Genomic DNA, 22,460 nt, shown 5'->3' with positions numbered 1-22,460 from the left:
TTTTTACCACAGGACTCAATTCAAGACACAAAAATAAACTCTCTTTTGATGAAGCTCCCGTCTGTGAAACTCGAATTCAGCTCTACATGTGGGAATGCTCCTATCAGCAGTCATAAACACAGCACACTGTAGCTAGGAAGAGAAACAAAGCTTATCTCTGATGGTTTTGTTAACGCCACCCAACACCTTCCACAGCTTCTCAACTGAAAGGGCTGTTGTATCTCCAGTTCCCCTTTTATCCTGATATTCTTGCTTAGCTGCATTTTGAAACCCCTTCTCATGAATGCAGCTTTCAAAACCAAGGGGGAAATTATCCTGATCAGTAATGTTGTTCCTTCCTGGGGTAACTCCCAAGTGCATTTTAACAAAGAGCGAATTTATCCTAATCACAAAAGTATGAAGTTTTCCCTTGCAGTGTCCATAGGAGGAATGCTCTAATCCCTGCCCCACTAACACTGCACAAGACAGAACATACCCATTGTCATTTTTGTACCATTTTGATACCTTTGATCAGTTCCTTAGATGCAAAGAATACCCAGAAAAACTTGCCTTTTCTACCCTACTTTCTTTGAGGGGCTCACATGAGTATTCTAACAACAGCTGATGGCACAGCACTACCCAACCTCCAATTAAACAATGGTGAATTGAAAACACAACTGTAGACTTTGAAAAGGCTGCAGTGCTTGATATGCGGCTTTATGCAAGATGTCTTGGGTGAGATGTTAAAGAACACAGGTACTGAGGTCACTAAATACCAGTAAAATCCTACAATGGTTGGTTTGAGTTGGAAAGGGACCTTAAAAATCATCTAGATCCCACCACAGGCTGGTACTGTGTGCAGGTGTCAGAACTGGTTCCAAACACAACACCACATATGTGAGGACAAATTGCTACACTGAAACAACAGAACCCACTTCCCACTGTTAGAATGAAGAGTTACTTTCTGTAAGGCTTACATTTGCAAAAGTAAAGAAAGAACGTCCCTTTTCATGTTGAGCACGCAACAATACAGGGCTAGCTTCAGAAGCTTAAGGCCAACAAAGAACACCAAAGGGTGACTCTCTCTAGATTAACTTTAATGGTATTTTTATGCAGTAAGGAAAGTATCAAGGAAACATGCTGAGGGATTTTCCTGCCATTTAAAAGGACAACATGGCAGCTGAACTACATGATCAATGGAAGGTCCCTTCTGACTGAAGTATTCTGTTCTAGTCTATTCTAGCATACCTTACATTTCCATCACCTGGATTTGCCATTCTAATGTCTCATCACTCAGAATCAGAAGGTCCTTCTGAAGCTTTTCAATTGATCCTATTTCTAACTTCTTTTCAAACATCAGAGCTCCAGACCCCAACACAGCCCTTTTGATATGTGCTATCATAGAAAAGATGTGATGTGCATTGTGCAAGATCTGTCAGATGGACAAGTCTCAGCACAAACTGTTGCATATCTACAAAGACAATGTTTCTCTGCTGCAAAAATTTAGCATGTGTTTTTACTCTCTGTTTTCCAAGTTTTAGCCATCTGTTTATCCTTTCACAACCCTACTACTTGTGCCACAGATGCTTAGCTTCTTAAATTTCTGGTTAGGGAATATCTGGAAGACTTCCTGAGGAAATCTAAGGAATCAACAAAAGAATTTTTACTGATGTTATTCTCCATGTGCAGGGACACATGATGTTAGAATGAAATTTAAAACTGGAATTGCTCAAAAGGCTGATCTAAAATTTGAAAGCAAAAATATCTAGCCACATCCCAACTCAAAACATTTGCTTTACCAAAACATTTCCTTTCAGCTGCTTTGCCTTCATGACACATACTTTGGAAGCTTAAAAATTCATCTATTTTTTTAACTTCTCAGGATATAAGAACAACAAAATCTAAAACTTTCAGATGCATTGAAGAACCAAAATTACAAGTGACAATGCTAAGACTGACAGAATGCAAAGAAGCTTTTAGTTAGGATCCAATTTTCTGAAAATTAAAGTACAACTATCAAAGGGGTAGCAGTATTAAAATGAAGGTTGAAAACTGTCAACTTCTGATAGAAAGATTACTTTTAAAGTGTTAGAAACTAGTCAGTTGTTTCTAAGTCAAATAAGAGCACATCAACAGCTTAAATGTTCAGGTTTACATGAGATAGATGCACACTAAAATACAAAGAGAAAAGTTTTTAAGAAAAAGTAGCTTGCAGCTCACAAAGAGGCAGAAGAGGCTGTCATACCAAAAAAAAATTCCTTAGAATTGAAAAGCCATGTAACTAGAATTATTAATGTAAAGGAACATGCAACTTAAATCAGGTGCAGTTAATTTACTTATTTAATGTACCAGTGTAAGGAATTCCGAAAGCTGTTTTGGCAACCTAGGCATGGTGACCTAGGCAAAATAAAAAAGGTGAAAAAAAAAAAGGGGCAGGGATTTTCATTGCATTCTCAATTCCTGCTAAACCCAAATCCTCTATAAGAAGAAATACTTTAGGAGAGGTAAAGAAAAGACTACTGAATACATGCATATAGAGGAGCTCTCTCCATTTCTTTCTTTTAGGTACCTTCTAGATCCACCATCTACAGCAACACAACTTTTTCATTTACTCAAGGTAAACTACAAATACACAGACAGCTGTTAGATCAGTACATCTTAGGCAGAAGACAGAAGCCAGTTCTTTCCTTCTCTTTCACACACAGAGTTTCAGAAAAAAACCCAAAAAAACCCCAAAAAAACCCCAACAAAACTCCAATGAAAACAAGAACTCAATCTTGAACCCCCTCCTCGTAACCACCGAAATATGGCTCCTGCCATCACTATCAGGAATACAGACTACCATTTACCACCAGGTGGTACACAGGTTGTCTTTTTTATATGCGTGATCTGGGACAGAACGACTCCAGCCTAAATATCCACATAGAAAACGGCAGTATTTTTCTTTCACAATGTGTGCTTCAAGATGTCAAGCCTGGGAAACAGACTCTAGCTACCAAAATGTTTGATATTATTGCCTCTACCAACTCTGATCACATTTCAGACCATGGCTGGCCAGTGTCCAATGTCCATATGCTAGTCCATCCAACAGGAAGATACTTGGCCAATTCAGACAGAATTAGTTTGACTTCCAGGGGATGGCAGGAAATTTACCAGGCCTAAGGAGGATTCTTTGACTAAACTCCAGGTCCAAGGCAAGGGGGGAGAAAAGGACTGGGCCTGACTTTCTCCCGTTTTCATAGGGACTTCCTAGAATACAAAACTACTGAAAACATGTCACAGAATTTCAGGGCAAAGAGTAAACAGATCAAATGCAATGATGCCTCTAGACAGCCCACATGCTAAGAATTTAGCCAGATTGAAAAAGTAAGGTAGACACATTCCTGGAAATCTGTCTAAAATTCATATACAAAGCCATGACAACAGGCTCTGGTAAGTCATGAAATGCTCAGAGTAGGAGAATATTTTGGGAAATATCACTAAGAGATGATGTTTCCTGTCCTTATATTCTTTCCTAGGCATTTGTTGTGATCTACTGTCACAGATAGACTTTTGGGCAAGATGCAGCTGGGGTATTTCCAAAATTTGTCACAACTACAGCACTGGAGATACCTCAAACACCTCTCAAATCTCCTTCTTTTACGTTAAGGGGAGCAAAGGCATAATTCATTTCTACCTGCAAGAGTTCAAGACTGAGCTGCTGTCCCTGTACTGGCTTCTGTTATCAAAGAATAGTTGTCACTTGAAGTGGGGAGCAGAGCTTGACTGGCACCATTACAATGTAGACTAATACTCTGAGATTGATACAGACAGCATCTCAGGAGAGGTTAAGAATGGTATACATGTCATTAGAACAAGTCTGACCTACACAATGTACATTTAGCTGTTAGAAGCAGTCAAGGAATCCACAAATATTCCCTGGCTGTCCACAAATCTCTGTAGACACCTATGTGCTGCAATTGCCAGTTATAAACATTATGTAGAGACAGCCACATTAACAGACCCCTTTTCCTACTCCAAGACAAATGGGAAGTCCCCTTGAACATATCCCTTGTAAACCTGGTGTCCTGGTTGCGGGGGAGGTGAATTTTTCCAGGGGGATGTGGGCAGTCCAATCAGTAATCAGCTTTTCTGCTGGCACCTGGATTGGTCACTCGGAGGTTTGGACACGCCTCTGAGGACACAAAGAGTTAAAAGCAGGACCCCCAAGGGGGTTCAGTCTCTTTTCAGATCCCGGTTTCAGCAGAGAGAGGTCTCCGGCCTCCTTCCCCTGCCCAGCCACGAGGCTGGGTGGGGGAGGGGAAACACGTGGTCAGGCTCAGGTAAGCCGGAGCCCCCGGGGAAGAGAAGAGAGCGGACAGGACTGGAACTGAGCTGCCCCGTCCAGGATGGAGGGGTGGAAAACTGTGGAAGTGCCTTTTGTGTGTGCTCACCCCCTCTTCCCCCCAAACTCTGGGAGAAAGTGCCCAGCCACGTGGGAGTTGCCCAGCCTGGGAGTGCCTGAGCCCACACCCTGCTGGGAGATAGAAACTGTTAACCCTTGCTTGGCAGAAAGAAACTTTTCTTAGACATTGATTCTCATGACTGGTGATTTCGGAGCAGAGAGGGAAGCGGCCTGGGACCGAGATGATAAAGCACGATTGGAAAGAACCCGATGGGCAAAGAATGAGAGGAGTAGCCTTCTGAGCTGGACTTTTCTTGCATAATGTCAGCCATGGACTGAACTTAAGTCTCTTTTGAACATAAACTGCATTTTGGGTGGATGCAGCTGCCCTGCTTTTGCTACAGTGACTGGCACTTGAAGAGTGGAGCGAGCAGAGAAAAAAGGGGGAGAGCTCGGCATGCAGCATCCTTAAAAAGCCCTGTATGTAGTTTTAGCCTATGAGACAGCGGTGAGAGCGCTGGACATAGGAAAAAGAGAGTGTCACCCTGGCAGACTTCTCCAGGCGGTGCTATGGGTGACATGGGAACACATAAGGGGTGGACCCGTGTTTTCTGAGGACCAGTCTGTGGTGCCAGAGAGACTCCTCTCTCCCTTGCTGAATTGAAGATTAGTTTGTTTTTGAGTGGTGATTGTTTGATCTAAAACCCAAAGGTTTGGTCTGTGAAGAGTGATGTGTGGGGAGGTAGAAACTGGGAGAAGAAATGTTCTAAGAAGTTTTTATTTCTGTCTCTGTGTGTGTTTAAGAGTATTTCTGTCCCTGTTCTTATGTAATGTAATAAAGTTTTGGTGGTTTTTTTTGTTTTCAAGATTTAAGCCTGCTCTGCTCTGTTCCTGATCACATCCCACAGTAGCTGTTAAGGAAAAAACATATATTCATGGGTGCATTAACATCTGGCCAGTGCCAACCCATGACACCTGGTTGTTCTCAATATGGACAATTTGCAGTTACATTTTCTACAACTAATTATGAAAACACTCAGATGCTACTCACTTAAGCTGATGTCACTCCTCAGGTATGAGCTAGGAATACTTCAAAGAAAATATCATTCTCCAACTCAATAAGGGCAAGTGCCCACAAAATGGAAGAGCAGGTGTCAGATATCTCGGGCTCTAGACAGAAATATTTGAGTCCCAATCCTGATCTCGGCTCAATAGGACAACTGAGTTCAATTTTCTCAACCAACATTCTGTGTAGTAAGGACTAACACTTAATGAAAGCAAACACATAAAGAATCATCCTTCACAACACAGCAGTTCCTTTCAACCTTACAGTATAATAGCATCAAATTCCAAACTACAACATTTCATGTTAGCTCATGAAGTTGTATTCCATAAACCAGGATAACCCTATATAAGCACTCTGGGATCACAACTTCACCAATGGTGAAGTTACAGCAACATTACGCCTAGGCAATTACCACAAACAAATGTATTGATGCCTTAAGTTTTAGCCCTCATATTTTTCAGATTCTGTGCTGCTTAGGGATGTAGTTCTGAGCTTCATATTAAGTGCTAGTAAGCTCTCTTCACAGAGCAGGTGGACAAAACAAATCCTTTCCTGCTGAACACCAAGGACAACTTTCAGGCCCAACAGCATAAACAACGGTGGATTGAAGGGAGAAACAAGAAGGATGAGACCTCACAACCTGAAGCTGTAATTGGACAATTAACCCAAATATGTAAATGGACCAAACCTTATAAAAGTGTAAGACCTCATGACCTTTCTAAAGTCCATTTTGTGACCATTACAAGTCCACCCTGGGTGTAGCCAGGATGTAGCCAGGGCTCTTGTCCTGCCGGAGGTGTATCCTAAAAGTCTTTCAATAAATACCTACTTTATTCTCTAGCTCTGTGCAGTCTCTGTTTCAAGTCAGCCTTCCCAAGGCATCAGTATAAACAGCACAACACACTCAAGAGATAAAGCAGCTCAAGAACAAGGAAGCCTATGCTGTGAAAATCTCAAGTCTTCTGAAGTAGCTGCTTACATTGTCTATGCTCCTGTTTATATGCAGCAGGGATGCAACTTATCTTTGTGAAGAGTTTCAGGATTGGGAAGAATGGACAAGAGCCAGTACTCACTAATCATCTCAAGGAACAGCTGCAGTCAGTGGACACATTTCCTTCTTAAGTTTTTTTCTGATTATACTACAATGTCCCCTATTATTATTCTCACTTATATCTAAAGCTATTCTTCTTTGCTTCACAATGATCCAACATGAAACAGACTGGCTCGAGACTGAACCTATCTGATACTAATCTACAGTCTGGCTGTTAAGGCATTCTCTTGTAAGAAGTATGCTTCTATAGTTAGTAGCTTTCTGAATTTGGTTTCCCACTTCCCCGTCCCTTTTTTTTTTTCCAGTCTATAATAAAAATGTGGCTAGGTCATCTATAGCTTTTTCCAAGTTACATTAAATAAAATTCAGGACTCTCCTGTGTAAAACAACTCCTTTGCTTCTGCTCTGGAGACAGAATTGTGGACTCGTAAAATTTATAGCCACTGCACTATTTTACATTAATTGTATGTGCACTATACACCAAGGCATAAATTATTTTAAAGACCTATTGCATAGTAGGTCATATTTAGTACAGGCAAATGCCTCCCAAAATATTCCCAATAAGAAGTACCCTTCAGAAAAGGAATACTTCGCTAATTGTTGTGAAAAGATAAGACCTCTTTATGAGATTGTATTTGGTCTTATGCATTTTATAAGTTTGTATACAAAAAAGTTCAATGTTACAAACAATATTTCCTTTTTTATAATCTAAGAAGAATTAGATTACATTTAGCTTGTTTTTATTCAGCATGCAGCAGACAAATTGCAATTATTTTTAAATCTTTCAAGAACTTTAAGAAGCACACCCCATATATACAATGTAAATTCTTAACATAAAATCCTAAACACAATTTGTCAAAGTACATCAGCACGAAGAAACTTACACTCATTTGGTTCTGACTTGTAATTTTTCAGGATGACACCTTGAGCACGTGAGGTATTTGCAAAGATCACGAATTCCCCTCTTAGGATTTAGCATTTAACCTGTCCTTGACATCTGCTAATATTTATGATCTCCGTTATTACCTATGTATGTATCCTGTATTCATAATACTTTAAACAGGATAAATTTTAAAAATAGTATTATTCCAAACATCCAGTACTTATAAATTCCTAGAATTTGTAATAAGATTGACTTTCAATGAACTCCAAAACAGAATTTGTCTTTTTGACTATGCAACATGTGTTACATATCTGCTTGTACAATTTCTTGTAGAGTGCATTAGCAGCAGATGACAAAAATTCCCTTCAGATTTAGCCTTCTCTCAGCTAAACTTTACAGAGAATTTTCAGTGCAGGTTATTGGATTAACTAACTTTAAAACAGCAATAGCAGGCCAATCCAATTCTGGTACTTTACTCTTCAGGATCCTTGGGACAAAAACCAAGGAACAAGGATTATACTGGAGAAGCCCTTCTGACAGTGGCACATTTCCAGTGAGCTGATTTCCAAAGGACCGAACAGCCTACTTCCTGTCACAGTGGCAAATGCAATCTCATGCCAAAGCAGAATCCATAAATCTTCAGAAAAAATACTGAATGATCTACAGCCTTTCCCTATTGACTCACAAAGTCTTTAGGAACAGTTCAGGAGTAGGGCTAATCACTTGTTTTTGAGAGCAGCAGCTCACTTCAAACTATTTGGAGTAGCACACAGGTAGTCCACAGTGAATACAGGCTTACAGTGAGTAAGCCTAATATTTCTAGCTTGGGGAAAAGACAGTTTTTAAAAACTACTTTTAAAAATCTATTTTCAGCAATGTAAGGGGGAAATTTAGGCCCAAGCAATTTGGTAAATGCTCTCCCCTTGCCCTGTTACTGTGACCTTGTTTGTTACTTACAAAGAAAAACAAAGATATGGTATTTTTGTTTGAACTGCCTGCTAGGATTGCTTTTGATTAGTAAATTAAATGCAAGGTCAAGCTACTTTAGCAACAAGGAGTTCTGATAAGGTGGTCCCATGGTTGTGTTACATAAAGATGATGACCTCAGTGTTACTATGAACTTAGGCTTAATGAAAATGTGAAAAAGTTATTTATGTAGCCAGAAAATATTACATAATCAGAATGTATCAGCAAGTCTAGCTGAGAAGTAAATATGCAGATGTAATACAAATAAAGTGCATGTGTATGGATTTTTTATGTATACATAACAAAATTAGGGGTGTTCCTTGAAGCTTCTTCTGAGGTAATGTTTACTTATCTTACCAAAGTGAAACAAGACAATAGGAAGGCCTTGTGATAAAACATAACAGCTTTTATTCCAGTTATAAAAATGTTCATTCTGCTGAGGTAATTCTCATTAAAATTTCAGCAGGGCTGGTCATAAAAAAAAAAAAAGTAGGAATAGTTAAAAAAAGGTAATTGGATTCTTAGACGATCACAGTATACTCTGACACCTCTAAGTATGGCTATACCTTCTGTCACTGAACAAAAGGTCCACTGGCATGGGATGTGTCACCTGTCACTAAACAAGCTATGAGATTTATTCACTTGGAAAGTTGGGCCCTATTTAGTCTGTTACTTACAGAAGTTAGAACATCATGATTTGATTATAAAATTAGACAAATAAGTGGAGTACCACTTCTCACTAACACATTACTCTAGTTATACAAAACATGTATAAAATTTGCTATTAAAATGTAAGGCAAATATCCTGAGGCATTCCTAATGGTACAAAATGCTGTTCTTACTGCCAGAAACAAAACTGAGCTATTCAAAAACATTAAGCCACCAGTAACACAGCTTTAATTATATTTGTTTAATTCTGTGAAGAAGCACAAGTGAGTAAAATGTTCTCTCTGCCTGTTCAGACACTTCTGTAACGGTAAAAGTCCAAAGATCTCTTAGTGGGATAGACAATCACTCAGTAATAATGATGGAGAATACTTACATAAAAATTAGAACTATCAAACTCATTAAAACAAACCTTATGGTTTCTTATTACAAATGTGATGAGAAAGACAATGCACACTTAACAACACTAGTAACTCCTCAGGAAGCTGAAGCTCAAGAAAACTCATATCAATAATGAAGCCCCTGTATTTTACTTAAAACTAACTGTCATGATCTCCTGGAACTGTGTATAGACAAATCTTTCACTAGGTTAATCAAAACTCCTTTTCTTTTCCCCTTCAGTTCCTGGAGTTCACTATGCAATTTTGCTATGCAATGAGGCCAGACAGCTTTCCACTGGACTTTCAAAGGTCAGTTGGCTAATGTTCAGGTTGAAAGGAGAGTCACGGATACTAAAGAGAAGTGATAAGTTTGCTTTATAGGAGGCAAGAAACACGAAGATATAAGAACAACATGCAAAAAAGAAACCAAGAAAAGCAAACAAAATAAAAGAGACTCAGAAAGGGCGGAGACAACAAAAACAGTCTGCAGGGTAAAGCACAGAACAGGAGTGTTAGCCTGATGTCTAGTATTTCATTTAAGCCAAGTAGTATCACAACTTAATGTGACTATTAAGTTCAAAGGTGTAATCAGTGATTCAGACCATCCAAATTTAATACTGTCACCTCCTTTACACAGACTGAACAAGAAGAAAGAATTAAATGTTCTGGAATTAAAACACCATAACTGACAAGATGATTTAATTAGACTACAGTAGAAGGCTCTCTCAAGGCTAGCTGTCCTGGTGTCACTCACTAAAACTATGTCAGTAACAATAAGTAAAGACAGTGCACACATCTCCCCACAGCACTGTGCTTTCTGCATCTAACAATTCTATTGGCAGCACAATCACAGCCATTTCCACATCAGCTGCAGAAATTCAGGTTCCTGCATATGTACCTGTACATTCCCCTATGCAGACAGCAATCCCCAACTGTCAATATGATCATCCCCAATTGGCTACTGTGTGATCTAACTCTTTTGGGATGGACTGGTGTCCAAAGCCAGGCTGGCTACAGCTTTGAGAAACATCATGTAGTGCCTGGTGTCCCTTCCTGTGGCACAGGGTTGGAAATGGATGATCTTTAAGATCCCTTCCAACCCAATGAATTTTATGATTCTCTTCTACGATACAAAGACCTCCTTCCATTCCAGGAGACTTCCTTCACATATTTTAAGACTATACAATTTCCCAGAACTGTTACCAGAAAATTATTATTATTTTCATACCGATTATAAGTAGACAAATGAAAATGCTTTGAGTACTTTTCAGACATCATTACATTTGTTTCCATGCTATCACTGACACATAGTTTCAGTTAAAGATTCTCATTTGTTCCTCTCAACTGATTCTCAAGAATAATGATCTTGTGTAAGGCTGTTTTACAGGGGAAAAAAGATAATATTTTATTTGCATTCAAATCACCTTGTTTCCACAACCTATTGTGACTATTGAAGATACCACCAGTTGTCCCTGTTCTTCATGCAGTACCAATTGGTTTCTTGTGACAAATGCCTGGAGCATGTCAATTTTATCTCATGATTTTTTTTTCCCCAATCAAAGACCTAGATTGTGAAAAAACATAATTCATGTACTTGACACCAAATGAGTTTACATCTAAAACTAACAGGAAGAAAAGACAGGCCAGCATCTCCTTTAGAATAAAATCTGCAATAACAAGCTATTCAAAAGGAGGAACAGATAGAATTAATTCATTTTCCAGATTTTTCCAAAGTCAACTATCAGGAGATTTGTATCAGCATTGGGTTACTTCTAGGTGATGTCTGTTGCGGCTGATTGCAGAGACAGCTTGTTACTACAACCAACTTCAGTCAAGCTACCTATTGTCAGGTATGCGTTTTCTCCTTTTTTCACAATTGCCAATAAAATATAAAAAGTATGATTGCTGATGGCTTTAGTTAACTTTCTACTTTCATGAAGGCGTTGTATTTGCAGGATACTGCCACAACTCAGTGAGAGATGAAAAAAAATCACACAGTAGTAGTTCAACCTGCCAAGATAAATTCAAGTGCCAAGAAGTAATCTTGTGCTAACTATTAAATTCATATTAACTTCTCTAGAATATTTTGCCACGTGAATAAGAAAAAAATGCCTGGAAAAACAAATGAATTGTAGACATAGCTGTAAGGTAAGTGTGTAGTGAACTCAACCAAAAGTGTATTCGCATAGCTCAACTAAATTTTTCAAAACCTTATGGAGCTGCAATTAAACTAAAACCAGGATTTTATATGCAGCCATGTAAAAATTACTTTAGTCTAGTCACTTCTGCTGTTAATTATGATTTTCTGCACACTCTGCAAAAAGACTCCTTGAGTCCATGCTCATCATTTACACAGTGGGCTGAAAGCTGCAGTACTCATGGGCAAGAGACTGACCCTGATCAGAGATTATCACCTAAAAATGACAGTACAATCAATAAACGCTCATGATAGATAGATGAGAAGCAGATTTCACAGATGGCCTCAACTCTTGGATATTTGCATGAGGTGCTGATTTTGGATAGGCATAGACCTTGAAGTAAGCCTGACAGCCAAGAGTGGATGCAGTAAATATCTGCTGGAAAAGAGGGCTGGAAAAATGGCAAAATTTTCTGCACTTGCTCACCAGCTTGATGATAGGACTAAAGAAAATACACAAATCAGCATGCATGCCCAAAAATTATTATCTGCCAGTGTAACGTCTTCAATCACTGTTGCATTCATCACAGATAAAGGCCTGGCATGCTCAAAGACATATGTGCAGACGTAGGTGCCAACTATACCAGCAACCTGAGACAAGAATTCACTGGCATGCTTAGGCACACTTGCATTTTTTGTTGGAATGGAGGACTGAATGGATTTGCTATTAGCATATTTTTGGACTCAGCTGAGCAAACAATAATAATGGATGCTTAGTTTGGGTTACTGAGTCAACTGGCTGCAAGTTAACCTACCAGTTAAACACCAGAAAAACCAACCAAAAAATCCAAAAATATCTGAATACGGCTCCTGACAAAAATTACCATAATTAATACATAATTTCAAAATATTCCAAGGAATTTGGTCCGTGTAGTGTATGAGACATTGTATGACAGTAAAAATCCCAAGAAAACATATGAAGACGTATCTTAGGGAGATTTCCACAAAACACTCCCAAAACTGAGAACAGTTTGGCAATCATTAGGTTTAACTAGTAGATAAAAGAGATACACAGCCCCATACCTAAGAGGGAAGGATGCTTCCATTTCATACAGATATTTCATTTGCCTCAGATTTAAGATTAACCTTCACTTATGGGAATAAGAAAGCAACAACAGCAAAAATTTCCTTAAAATCTTCCTTACTTCCTTTTTTGCTGAAACACTAGTGTTTAAAAAAAGCAATACAATTTCTATTCTTGGAAAAGCTCTAAATAGGGATTAGGAAGTTAAGATACAAGCTGGACAAAGAGCAGAATCATCTATATATCCTCATTATACAGTATTAAGAACCCAATAACCCATGTTGATAGGTTACTGCAGACACTTCAGAAGTAGCGTAACGTCCTCCCCTAAAAAGGCAGGCCTGATGAGACTGCTAAATTGCTCTAAGCCATCAGTCAAATGTGCTGTTAAGAAGACAGCATATGCTAACAAAAGGGTACTATGAAAGAAAATAAAAAATACCTTTTCCCATAAAAGCATATGGTTTCCTCAAAGCCGTGATAATTTGCTTGGAGGACGGCACAAATTTTCACTGCTACTCTAAGTGCAGTTGACTTTATTTTTGCATTGAGAAGTTAGAATTCAAATTTTCATTCACCACAAGTCTAGCATATCCTAAATATGCAATGTGCAAACATAGCATGAAACCAACTGTACTCCCTATAATGCAGTATTTTTAGTTGCATTTTCAATTTCTTAATGTATTGCCTTGCAATAGAGTCAATAAAGACCTGTGCAATACTCTAATATTGCTGTAGCTTTCAAAGCTATGTTCAGTTGCATCAAGAACTGCAGTACATCTGCAATGCTTAACCTGAAATAATCTTTTGGAACAGAGTAAGTCCTTCGTGGTACCTTGGGTAAACTTTTGCAAAACTTGACTGAAATTTCATGGTAATTCCACCCTTGAAAAAGGCATGATAAGCAAGTGTACTTATCCCCCAAAGCATAACCTTTTCTTTTTTTTTTTTTAAGTGGTATTTAAACCAAGTAGTATCACAACTTAATGTGACTATTAAGTTCAAAGGTGTAATCAGTGATTCAGACCATCCAAATTTAATACTGTCACCTCCTTTACACAGACTGAACAAGAAGAAAGAATTAAATGTTCTGGAATTAAAACACCATAACTGACAAGATGATTTAATTAGACTACAGTAGAAGGCTCTCTCAAGGCTAGCTGTCCTGGTGTCACTCACTAAAACTATGTCAGTAACAATAAGTAAAGACAGTGCACACATCTCCCCACAGCACTGTGCTTTCTGCATCTAACAATTCTATTGGCAGCACAGTCACAGCCATTTCCACATCAGCTGCTGACACTCAGGTTCCTGCTTATATTCCTGTACACACCTCGATGCAGATCGCAATCCCTAACTGTGAGTATAATTACTTCCAATAATATAGAGACTTCTGTATGATCCCTAACTCTTTTGGGATGTTCTAGTGCCCAACTGGATGGGGCTTTGTACAATCTGTTGTAGTACAAGGTGTCTCTGCCCATGGCAGGGGGTTTGGAACTGGATGATCATTATGGTCCCTTCCAACCCAAGCCATTCTACAATTCTGTGACTTCTGGGAGGATCTTGCATTAGCCAGCCAGTGAACTAAGGGAAGAAGACTCCATTGCCTAAAGGCTTGGTAAGGTCATCACATTCCTTAAAAGATCCTGAGAAGGTCTCTTCACTTCCTTCTAGGTCCATGAAGAACACAGCTCATCCAACAATGAAATGTCATGAGAGAAGTAATATAACCTTGCACTTCAGATGGTAAAGTAACTCTGACCATTGCCAAGACAGTAAATGGTTTACTAAAAACTGAACCTTCTTTCTAAATACGAGAAGACTTCAGAACCCAGTGTTGATTCTGACAACAAGAAGGAGGAGGAGGCAGGATGTTTCTGGACTTCCACAACGTCTGCTATTGCAGTCTTTTTAAGACTGCTTACATTTTTTTTTTCTCAAATTATCTGGGGAATTTTTTTTGAGAATGGATTGAGAGATTCCAGTAAAATTTATTTAATCAGCCAGATCTTTCCATTTTGTTTCTCTCTCCTTGGCTGCTTAAGTACTTCCAAGTTCTGAAGTCAGCACCAGGAGAAGACTGAGTCCTTTTTAATTATCTGCATATGCACCTCTATGTAAAAAATATTGCTGGCTTCAAATCTCTGAGCAAAAATCTTCACAGCCTGAGAAAGAGCTGCGTCCAAGAAAATCAAGTCAGGCAACCAGTATCATGCTATGATTTCTCACATATAACATATTTTTCTTAAATAATGTTGCATATTAGTTTACAATTCCTCATTAGCAAATATATAAATAATCTAGGAAAACTGACAGATAGGGACAAAAATTCCTTGTTTCTGAAATCAAATAAATTGGTGGTTTAGAATCAACTTACATATGTTATGTCATTTTTAGATTAATGAACAGGGTTTTCAGTGTATATTGTGCAATTTCTTGAATCTTGGAACTTTTTCCTCAAAACTCCTATTCGAAAAGTGATCTACTTTTTTGCAACATAGAAAACCATGTTTTTACAGTATCTTTGATAACAGCAAGGGTGTTCAACGCACAAAATCCAAATTCCACAGTGCAATTCTTAGAAAACAAATAGAAGCTATCTCTCTAGGTTATAAAGACATGGTATTATGGAGTTTCCAGAATTATTTATAATAAATACATCCTCAGAAGTATAGAATGCTTAATGCACAACCACAAGCAAGGAATTTATTTAGCTACTTTTGTATGGTTCACATATATCGAAGTTCCCAAAAATAATTCTTCAGTTTCAAAGGCTGATACATGTAATGTTACTTGACAGCAATATTGACAAATATATTAATTTGGAACATTACACTGAGTCAATTCACTGAAGTGGAAAAAAAATAATTAGATGTTCAGGATCACTCTATTAAACCTACAACTCTACATATTCATAGAAAAAAGGCAAATACAACATCAAATTTCACTTCATTTCATTCATGAAATTGTGCCCTTTTCATAAAAGACTGTTAAGGTTTTCAATGCCATATACCCCTAACAGAAAATCAGGTTTTGTAACACTATCTTAGTTTTCTTCTAATGTTTTCATAAATGTGTAAAAATGTGAAATTTGAATGACCCTTAGAAATTATCTAAAGCTTAGTACTCAATCAAACAGTGCAATAATTTGACATATTATTCCCCACTATTTGGTGACTAAAGTTATTTACTACAAATAATTGTCAGAAACTAAAATGTAAAACTAGCACTTATATTACCTTGTTAATTTCCACGAGGTTTGCGTACAGCATTTTAATTACAAGTAGTATACATGATACGATTGCAAGGGATACTGCCCAGGAAAACTTTGACCTGACATTCAGGAAAAAGTATTTGGTTGCTCAGTAAACTATTGTATTAAAAGTAATATCTAAATAAAAAGGAACTTTCTTTCCTTTAAAGCTGTGATTTTTTCAACAAAACCTTTCTTAAATACATACTACTCCTGCTTTGGACTTCATAATAGTTTTTAAAATACAATAACAGCCATATTTATACACTCTTATAAATACCTATGGACTAAAACCCATTAGATTGGTTAATTAAGAAAACAGGTTACATTACCATCTTAAGAGACAGCTCCTCTAGTCTTTCCTGATAGATATTAATCACTTCATTAATAAGAGAACTGACAGAATATAGTTTTTATATCTAAGCATGACATTAGGCCAAGGAGATCTAGAATCCAGGACTAAAAGTCCTGGTATACAGGACTAAAACTCAGAATAATTACGTTAAATGGAAAGCATGATCTAGCAGAAAATTAAGATGCAATTAAAGAATGTAAATAGTTTAACTAAAAATAGTGAACGGAGAAAATACTGGATGAGGACACATAGTGTGTAGCTACTCTGGTATTTTGGTGGTTAGTGTTTCCATGAGTAAAAATGATCAGCAGTATCATATTCTTACATAAAAGACAACATGCTACCTTGAACTGAAGCTATCTTTACTTGTAGGTAAGGCTACAGCTGTCATTTCCTTACAGAACATTGTCTACCTATGGAATAAAGGAAGAAATCAGAGAAATTCAGCAGAAAATACTAACTGCCAGAGGTCTAAAAAAGGTGACAAAGAAAGCAAAAAATAAATAATCAAGAGTCTTTCAGTTGAGAGAAAACCAACACCCAGAATGTGCATGCAAAGTGAAAGCTCTTTCTGCAGGAATATTACTTATTTTTGGTGACCAGAAGGAATCCTTTCCCTAAAAGAAGCCCTGTCTTTTTACAGATTTATCATATGTACTTCTCAGTGCCTGGGAACAGAACTTGTAACTAGGACACAATATATTCCACTTTTTATCAGTTTCTTACCTCTGTAAAAACACTAACACAGTTAACTAGTTTCACAATGATTTTATCTACTCCAACCACACCAGATGGGTTTAACAACGAACCAAAAATTTTTTTATCAGATAGGTTCAAGAGGTGCCTTTAAAAACAGCAGTATAATGTCTACAAACAGAACTATAAGAAAAAAAGCTGTATGCACAACCACAGTTTTCAGGTAAAAGCAAATAACTCACCTGTTTCTTCATATACACCTTTACCCAAAATCCTCAAGGTGTGCATTACCTTCAGAAGTGGTAACTCTGTTTTTAGAGCAAATGCTCGTGTTAAAAAGCCAAACAGACAAGCCCCTCAAAACAAACAAAACAAATCACAGCAAATAAACCCCCAAACCCTCTATTCCTAAAATCCTCCTCTTGTTTTCCCCTTTTACCTAACTTCTCATACTTCCATACCTTAATGGCATTTTATATGCCCTCTCTTGCTTCACCTGGCTGTTTTCATTGCTTAAGATTTTGCACGATGTAAAACATCTGTTGGACACCCAGCCACATCTCAGCTTCTGACTTCTAACATGAGCTCAGCTTGTGTGTAATCCCTACACGCAATTTGGACATGTTATCAGAACAGAAGCTTATTAGCAAACAAAGCATTTTGCTTCAGTATATTCTATCCATATTCTACCTCTGCATAGCTTAAGTACCAGTACTTCTGTGAAGTTAACTAAGATGCTGATGTGAATAAAACTAATTCAAATATCTGGTTACAGACCTGAGCACTAAATCCACAGGCTTCTAAATATTAAAAGTATACTATAAATCCTTAGTTAGATCCAACATCACTACATCAATTCATCCTTACATCTTAGTTACATACTAGCAGTGATTTTACAAGCAATATATTCACCTCCATAAAAAAAAGAGTTGAAAAGTTTGTCAGACAGTTCAGAATGACATCTTCTTTTAATATAATACACATGCTCACTCCTATGCAAACCAAGTTTTAACTGTCATGCTGTCAAGAAAAATGGTAATTCCCTAGTCATATCTTATCTTTTCAAGGAAGTAAGAACTACAGAACATTGTAGAATAGAAAATTGTATCATATGTTTAATAAAACCTGCCGCTTGCATGAAAGCCCAGAGAGATGTTGTATTTGAAGCTGACAACAAAAAAGAAAAAAATCAAAAAACCCAACCGGTGAACAAAATGCAGGAAAGTGGGAAGCATTTCAAGTTTTATACATGTCTATTCTTCTTCTAATTCCTCAGCCTTCTCTCAGCTTAATGCAATATAAAAGTCCATTAATAAAAGCCAGAGCAAATGTAAAGAAGTCTTAGAGCTGCAATGGGTCATTAACTGTGACAGACCTTCTTAAGGGATATATCCATGTGCCTATTAAGAAAAGAGCCAACCTGAAAATTACCTTAAGTATGGTGCCTTATCAGTGTCTGACAATCAGGTGCTACCTGCAGCAACAGACATACATTGCTTTTAGATCTGCTTTTGAATGCTCCCCTAAATCTGGTTTCAGATTTGTTCTATTAAAACCAACCAACCAAACCCCCGCCCCCAGATCCAAGAAAAATAAACTCTCAAATCAAAAAGCTACTCATACTTCTCTGATCTAATGAGATTAGCTTCATTGCACTTACATTTTTCCTTCAGATTTTGCAACAAATGTTGTGGAATTACCTTGGTATTTGAAAATTTGTAAGTAAAACAGAACTGCAGCTGATAGTTAAGGCAGACTATCTGCGATTAACCAGACAAGTTAGAGCAAAACATTCTCTGTAAGAGGAGACTGCCTCATTTGCAATGGCCTGCATGTTTCCACTCTCAGTGCAGTTTGCAATGTACACATCTTTGTTCAGGCTGAGAGGGAAGTAGGCTTCCCAAGGTACAGATTTTTCTTTAAAGCGGTTCAATTTTTTTTTCTTTTTTTTTTTTGCTTTGCAGCAAAGATACCTAGAACCTCTGTGTGGAACTCTGCTCATTTGTGATTCCTTAAGTTACTTCAGAAGAACTAGGCAAACTACTTGAGTCTGTCCTTTATATAAATTATGAGCAAAGGGGAAGGAAGATAATTGCAAAACATTTAAACTGGGATTTGACCTCCAACAGCGTTATGATGATTCACACATTTCACTAAAAGTTTCTGCTTAATCCACAAACGTTCAGTTAACAAGCCCCAACGAAACGTGCATCAAAAAGAACAGCAGTTGCATTTACTGTTATGTCATACAACATAACAAACCCACTGAAGTCTCAGGCGTACTGCTGTGCGTCTCTTTCTGGTAAGACTTTGCAGTTTGTTTTCCTAAACACACCTAAACTGACACGCGCAGGTAGGTAAATTTCGCAGAAGAGTAAGATGTAGCCATTACAGATGCCGACATTACGCTTGTAGGGATACTTGATCCTACTCCTCTGCAACAAACCAGAGTGAAAACAACAAAACAAGTTGAGCGAACTGCTGGCAGCACCGCTCCTGCGGCATCCACTGCCCACGGCAGCGCAGACAGGCTGCTTCTCCCTCGCCACGCTCCGGTCCCGCGGAGATGCTGTCCCGCTTCCCTCCGCCCCTCGCCCCGCTGGAAACTTTCGGCGGGGCGCGGCACGGCCGCCGACACCAGCGCCGAGCCCGGCCGCGGGGTGCCGGGGCCGCGTTCAGCGCTGCGCGCCTCGCCCCGGCGGGAGGCACAGCCCGGGGCACGGCGCGGGCACCGGAGCGCCGAGCGGGTGCTGCCGAACGCACCGCCGTGCCACCACCACCCACACCGCGGGCTGCCTCCCTGCCCCTCGCCCCGCGGCCGGCGGCAGGACAACTTTGCAGGGGCCGCTTGCCCTCTCCCGGCACTGGAAGCGCGTCGGCCCGGGCCGGGCAGGCGTGTGGGGCGCTTACCTGATGTCCCCGCTCGGCTGCAGCGCAGGGCAGCGTCCCCGCGGTCCCCTTCATGCCCGAGGGGCTGCCTTGCCCGCACACACGTCCTCATCCAGCTCCCTGCCCGCGGGCTGCGCCTCCTCCCCTCGCCCTGGCGGGGCGGGCGCCGCTCTCGCGGTGTGGCCGGCGCGGCAGGGAGGGAAGGAGGAACAGAGGGGCGGGCGCCAGGAGGAGGAGAAGGAGGGGAGCAGGGGGCGGGAGACGAGCTGTGCCCTCCCTCTCCCCGCCCCAGCCGCTGAGCGGACACAGCGCGGCCGCGGAGGGATGCGCTTCCCGGCCGTGGGAAGCACCAGGGCTGCCCTGGCCTCCCCTGCACCGCGTCCCTGCCAGGGGTCCCCGGCTCCGGCGGACAGGGCAGGCCTGGGCAGGGCTCGGCTCGGCGGTGCCTCTGGAGGGCGCCCCGAGTCCAAAGCTCTGCGCTCCATGGGAGCGACCCGGCCCCAGCGCCGGCGGCGGGGCCGGGCCGGGCCGGGCCGGGCTGGGCAGGGCTGGGCTGGGCAGGGCTGGGCTGGGCTGGCACTCCTCAGGGAAACTGACCGAGACAGAGAAGAAGGGTGACTTGTGGATTAGGAAGATGAATGATAAATACATTTTTTTCCTGATAATTTTTGCAGGAAGGGTGTTCAGAAAAGCAGGGAGGAGTGAATACCAATGGGATAACTGAAGAGGAGAAAGTAATAGGAAAGGATTGTCGGGCAACAAAGGGTGAAATGTGTCCTGTAAGTCGGCAAAGGCAGGTTTTGGGAAGGTGAAGAGTCTGAGGAGACAAAGATTCTGAGGAAGCCAAAATTCTACTGGGCTTGGCAGGAAATATGTGTGAAACTTAGATGATGGGTACGGAGAAGAAGTTTAGCAACCTTATCCTAGAGGTTAGAAAAATGAGGCACTGAAGAAGTGATTTTAACTTAGAAGGGATTTTAATTTTAATTTATTAAATTATTTTAAATATTCCTAGGTGAAAGCACTGGAAAAATAGGAAATAAGCACTGCAGGAATTGCTGGGCAAGCAGGAACTCAGAGATCTAAAGAACAATTCCCAGCCTGAAATAGCTAGTGCAACTGAGCAGAACGCACAAAATTCAGCTGTAGTGAGCTGTAGTAAATTCATGTCCAGCACAAGGCTTGTGTTGTATGAATTATTTACACTAAGCAGAATATTGTAGGCACAGGCCAGCCAGGGTTAAAAAGAAAAACAACAATTGGATTAAATAATAATAATAAATAATTGGATTAAAAAGAAAAACAACAACAACAACAACCAAAAACAAACAAACAAACAAAAAACCCCAAAACCACAAAGAAACCCTCCACCAGAAAAAAAAAAAAAGGTATCCTAGCCTGCTTTGGGGTAGGACTATGTAATCTATATCTTTCCCTTTGGTTTTCTCTCTTTATTTTTCTTCCTGCCCTTTATTGTGCAGAATCTTCTGTCTTCTTGTGGCTCATCAATCCTACCACTGTACTTATGTCTAAAACTAATTTTACATATTTTATGTACATAAAAATTTTTATGGGTGTTGTTACTAGGGATCTAGTGGATGATACTTCAGAAGCCGTCTCTTGCATAAAACTGGTGTGCCAGTCTGGACTTCCAGGTGCTGTTTTAGTATTGGAGAAAACAATGACGTTTAAAAACAAATGTTCAGCTGGTTGCCCATAGGAGTTGGAAGTTCTTTGGCAGTAACCTGTGGAGCTGCTGCTCAGGACTGGTGAACATCTTGTATATATGAAACAAGGTGATATCAGCACTTTCAAGTGATTTCTGAGCTTAGTCATCCCCATTTTTGGGGGGGTCATTATGAAGGTCTGTAGCTAATCAGGAAATCTTTTGTGAAAGGCCACTCTCAGAGGTGCTGTTTGCTACCAGTTTGTATTGTGTATGACAAATCTCTTCTAGTTCCTTGAAATGTTATATGTCTGAATTTGAGATAATGTACTGCAAAATATTATATTGGATACATTAGCAAGTTTAATCAAAATAAGTGGAAAAATCAGTAATTTTCTTAAAAGTATGTACTTGTTAAAAAATTCTATACTTGTTAACATAATCCATAATGTACATGAATTTGTAAATCCAAAGTATAGTTTAAAAATTATCGGTATGGGTAAAATTCTAATATCATTCTTTAATCACTGGGACAGGACTAGAATTTGATATGTTGACCGCCTAGATTCAATGGTATTAATAACTTGTGTGTAAGAATATGTTCCATATAAAATGAAATATTGCATTATGGATACCAGCTATAAACTCCCTGAAGAAAACATGTTTATTTTGAGTGACTCTCTATTTTCTTTTTGAAGACAGATTACTTGTGCAGTGGAATAAGCAGTGAATGAGATATAAATGTAAAGATATTTAGGTTTGTAATGAACTGATCAACTAACATGTTGATCAGTTCATGTTTGTGACATCTATACCATCATGTAAACAGTTGAGTTCACTTTCTCCTCCCTCACCTGTCCCCACCCCCCATCCACTCCTCACTGGCCATGTTGCTTATGTCTTTTTTTGGATTCCTACTCTGCTGTGACAGGAGCTAAATAGCTTTCCCAATAAAGAAGCTCCAGGTCGGAGTTGGGAATAGCTCATACTGACGACATGGAT

At 39.4% G+C, this 22,460-nt stretch overlaps 1 protein-coding gene across 5 annotated transcripts in view; it reads right to left on the bottom strand.

Moving 5' to 3' along the window:
• SGCG (sarcoglycan gamma) overlaps positions 1-19,977 on the bottom strand; it is a 108,595-nt gene extending 88,618 nt beyond the window's left edge. The window contains exons 1-2 of one of the 5 annotated variants that reach the window (XM_063394678.1): positions 19,814-19,977; positions 19,239-19,338 (exon numbers count right to left, since the gene is read on the bottom strand). The gene's annotated coding sequence lies outside the window, so the exon portion shown is untranslated. The remainder of the gene's footprint in view (positions 1-19,238; positions 19,339-19,813) is intronic. The other 4 variants (XM_063394675.1, XR_010080013.1, XM_063394676.1 and 1 more) reach the window with 4 other exon arrangements.
• Between the last annotated feature and the right edge of the window lie 2,483 nt (positions 19,978-22,460).

Source organism: Prinia subflava, chromosome 3 (genome assembly GCF_021018805.1).
Source record: "Prinia subflava isolate CZ2003 ecotype Zambia chromosome 3, Cam_Psub_1.2, whole genome shotgun sequence".
Lineage (NCBI taxonomy): Eukaryota > Metazoa > Chordata > Aves > Passeriformes > Cisticolidae > Prinia > Prinia subflava.
Note: the sequence above shows the minus strand (reverse complement) of the source record. Positions and strands in the feature narration are given on the sequence as shown.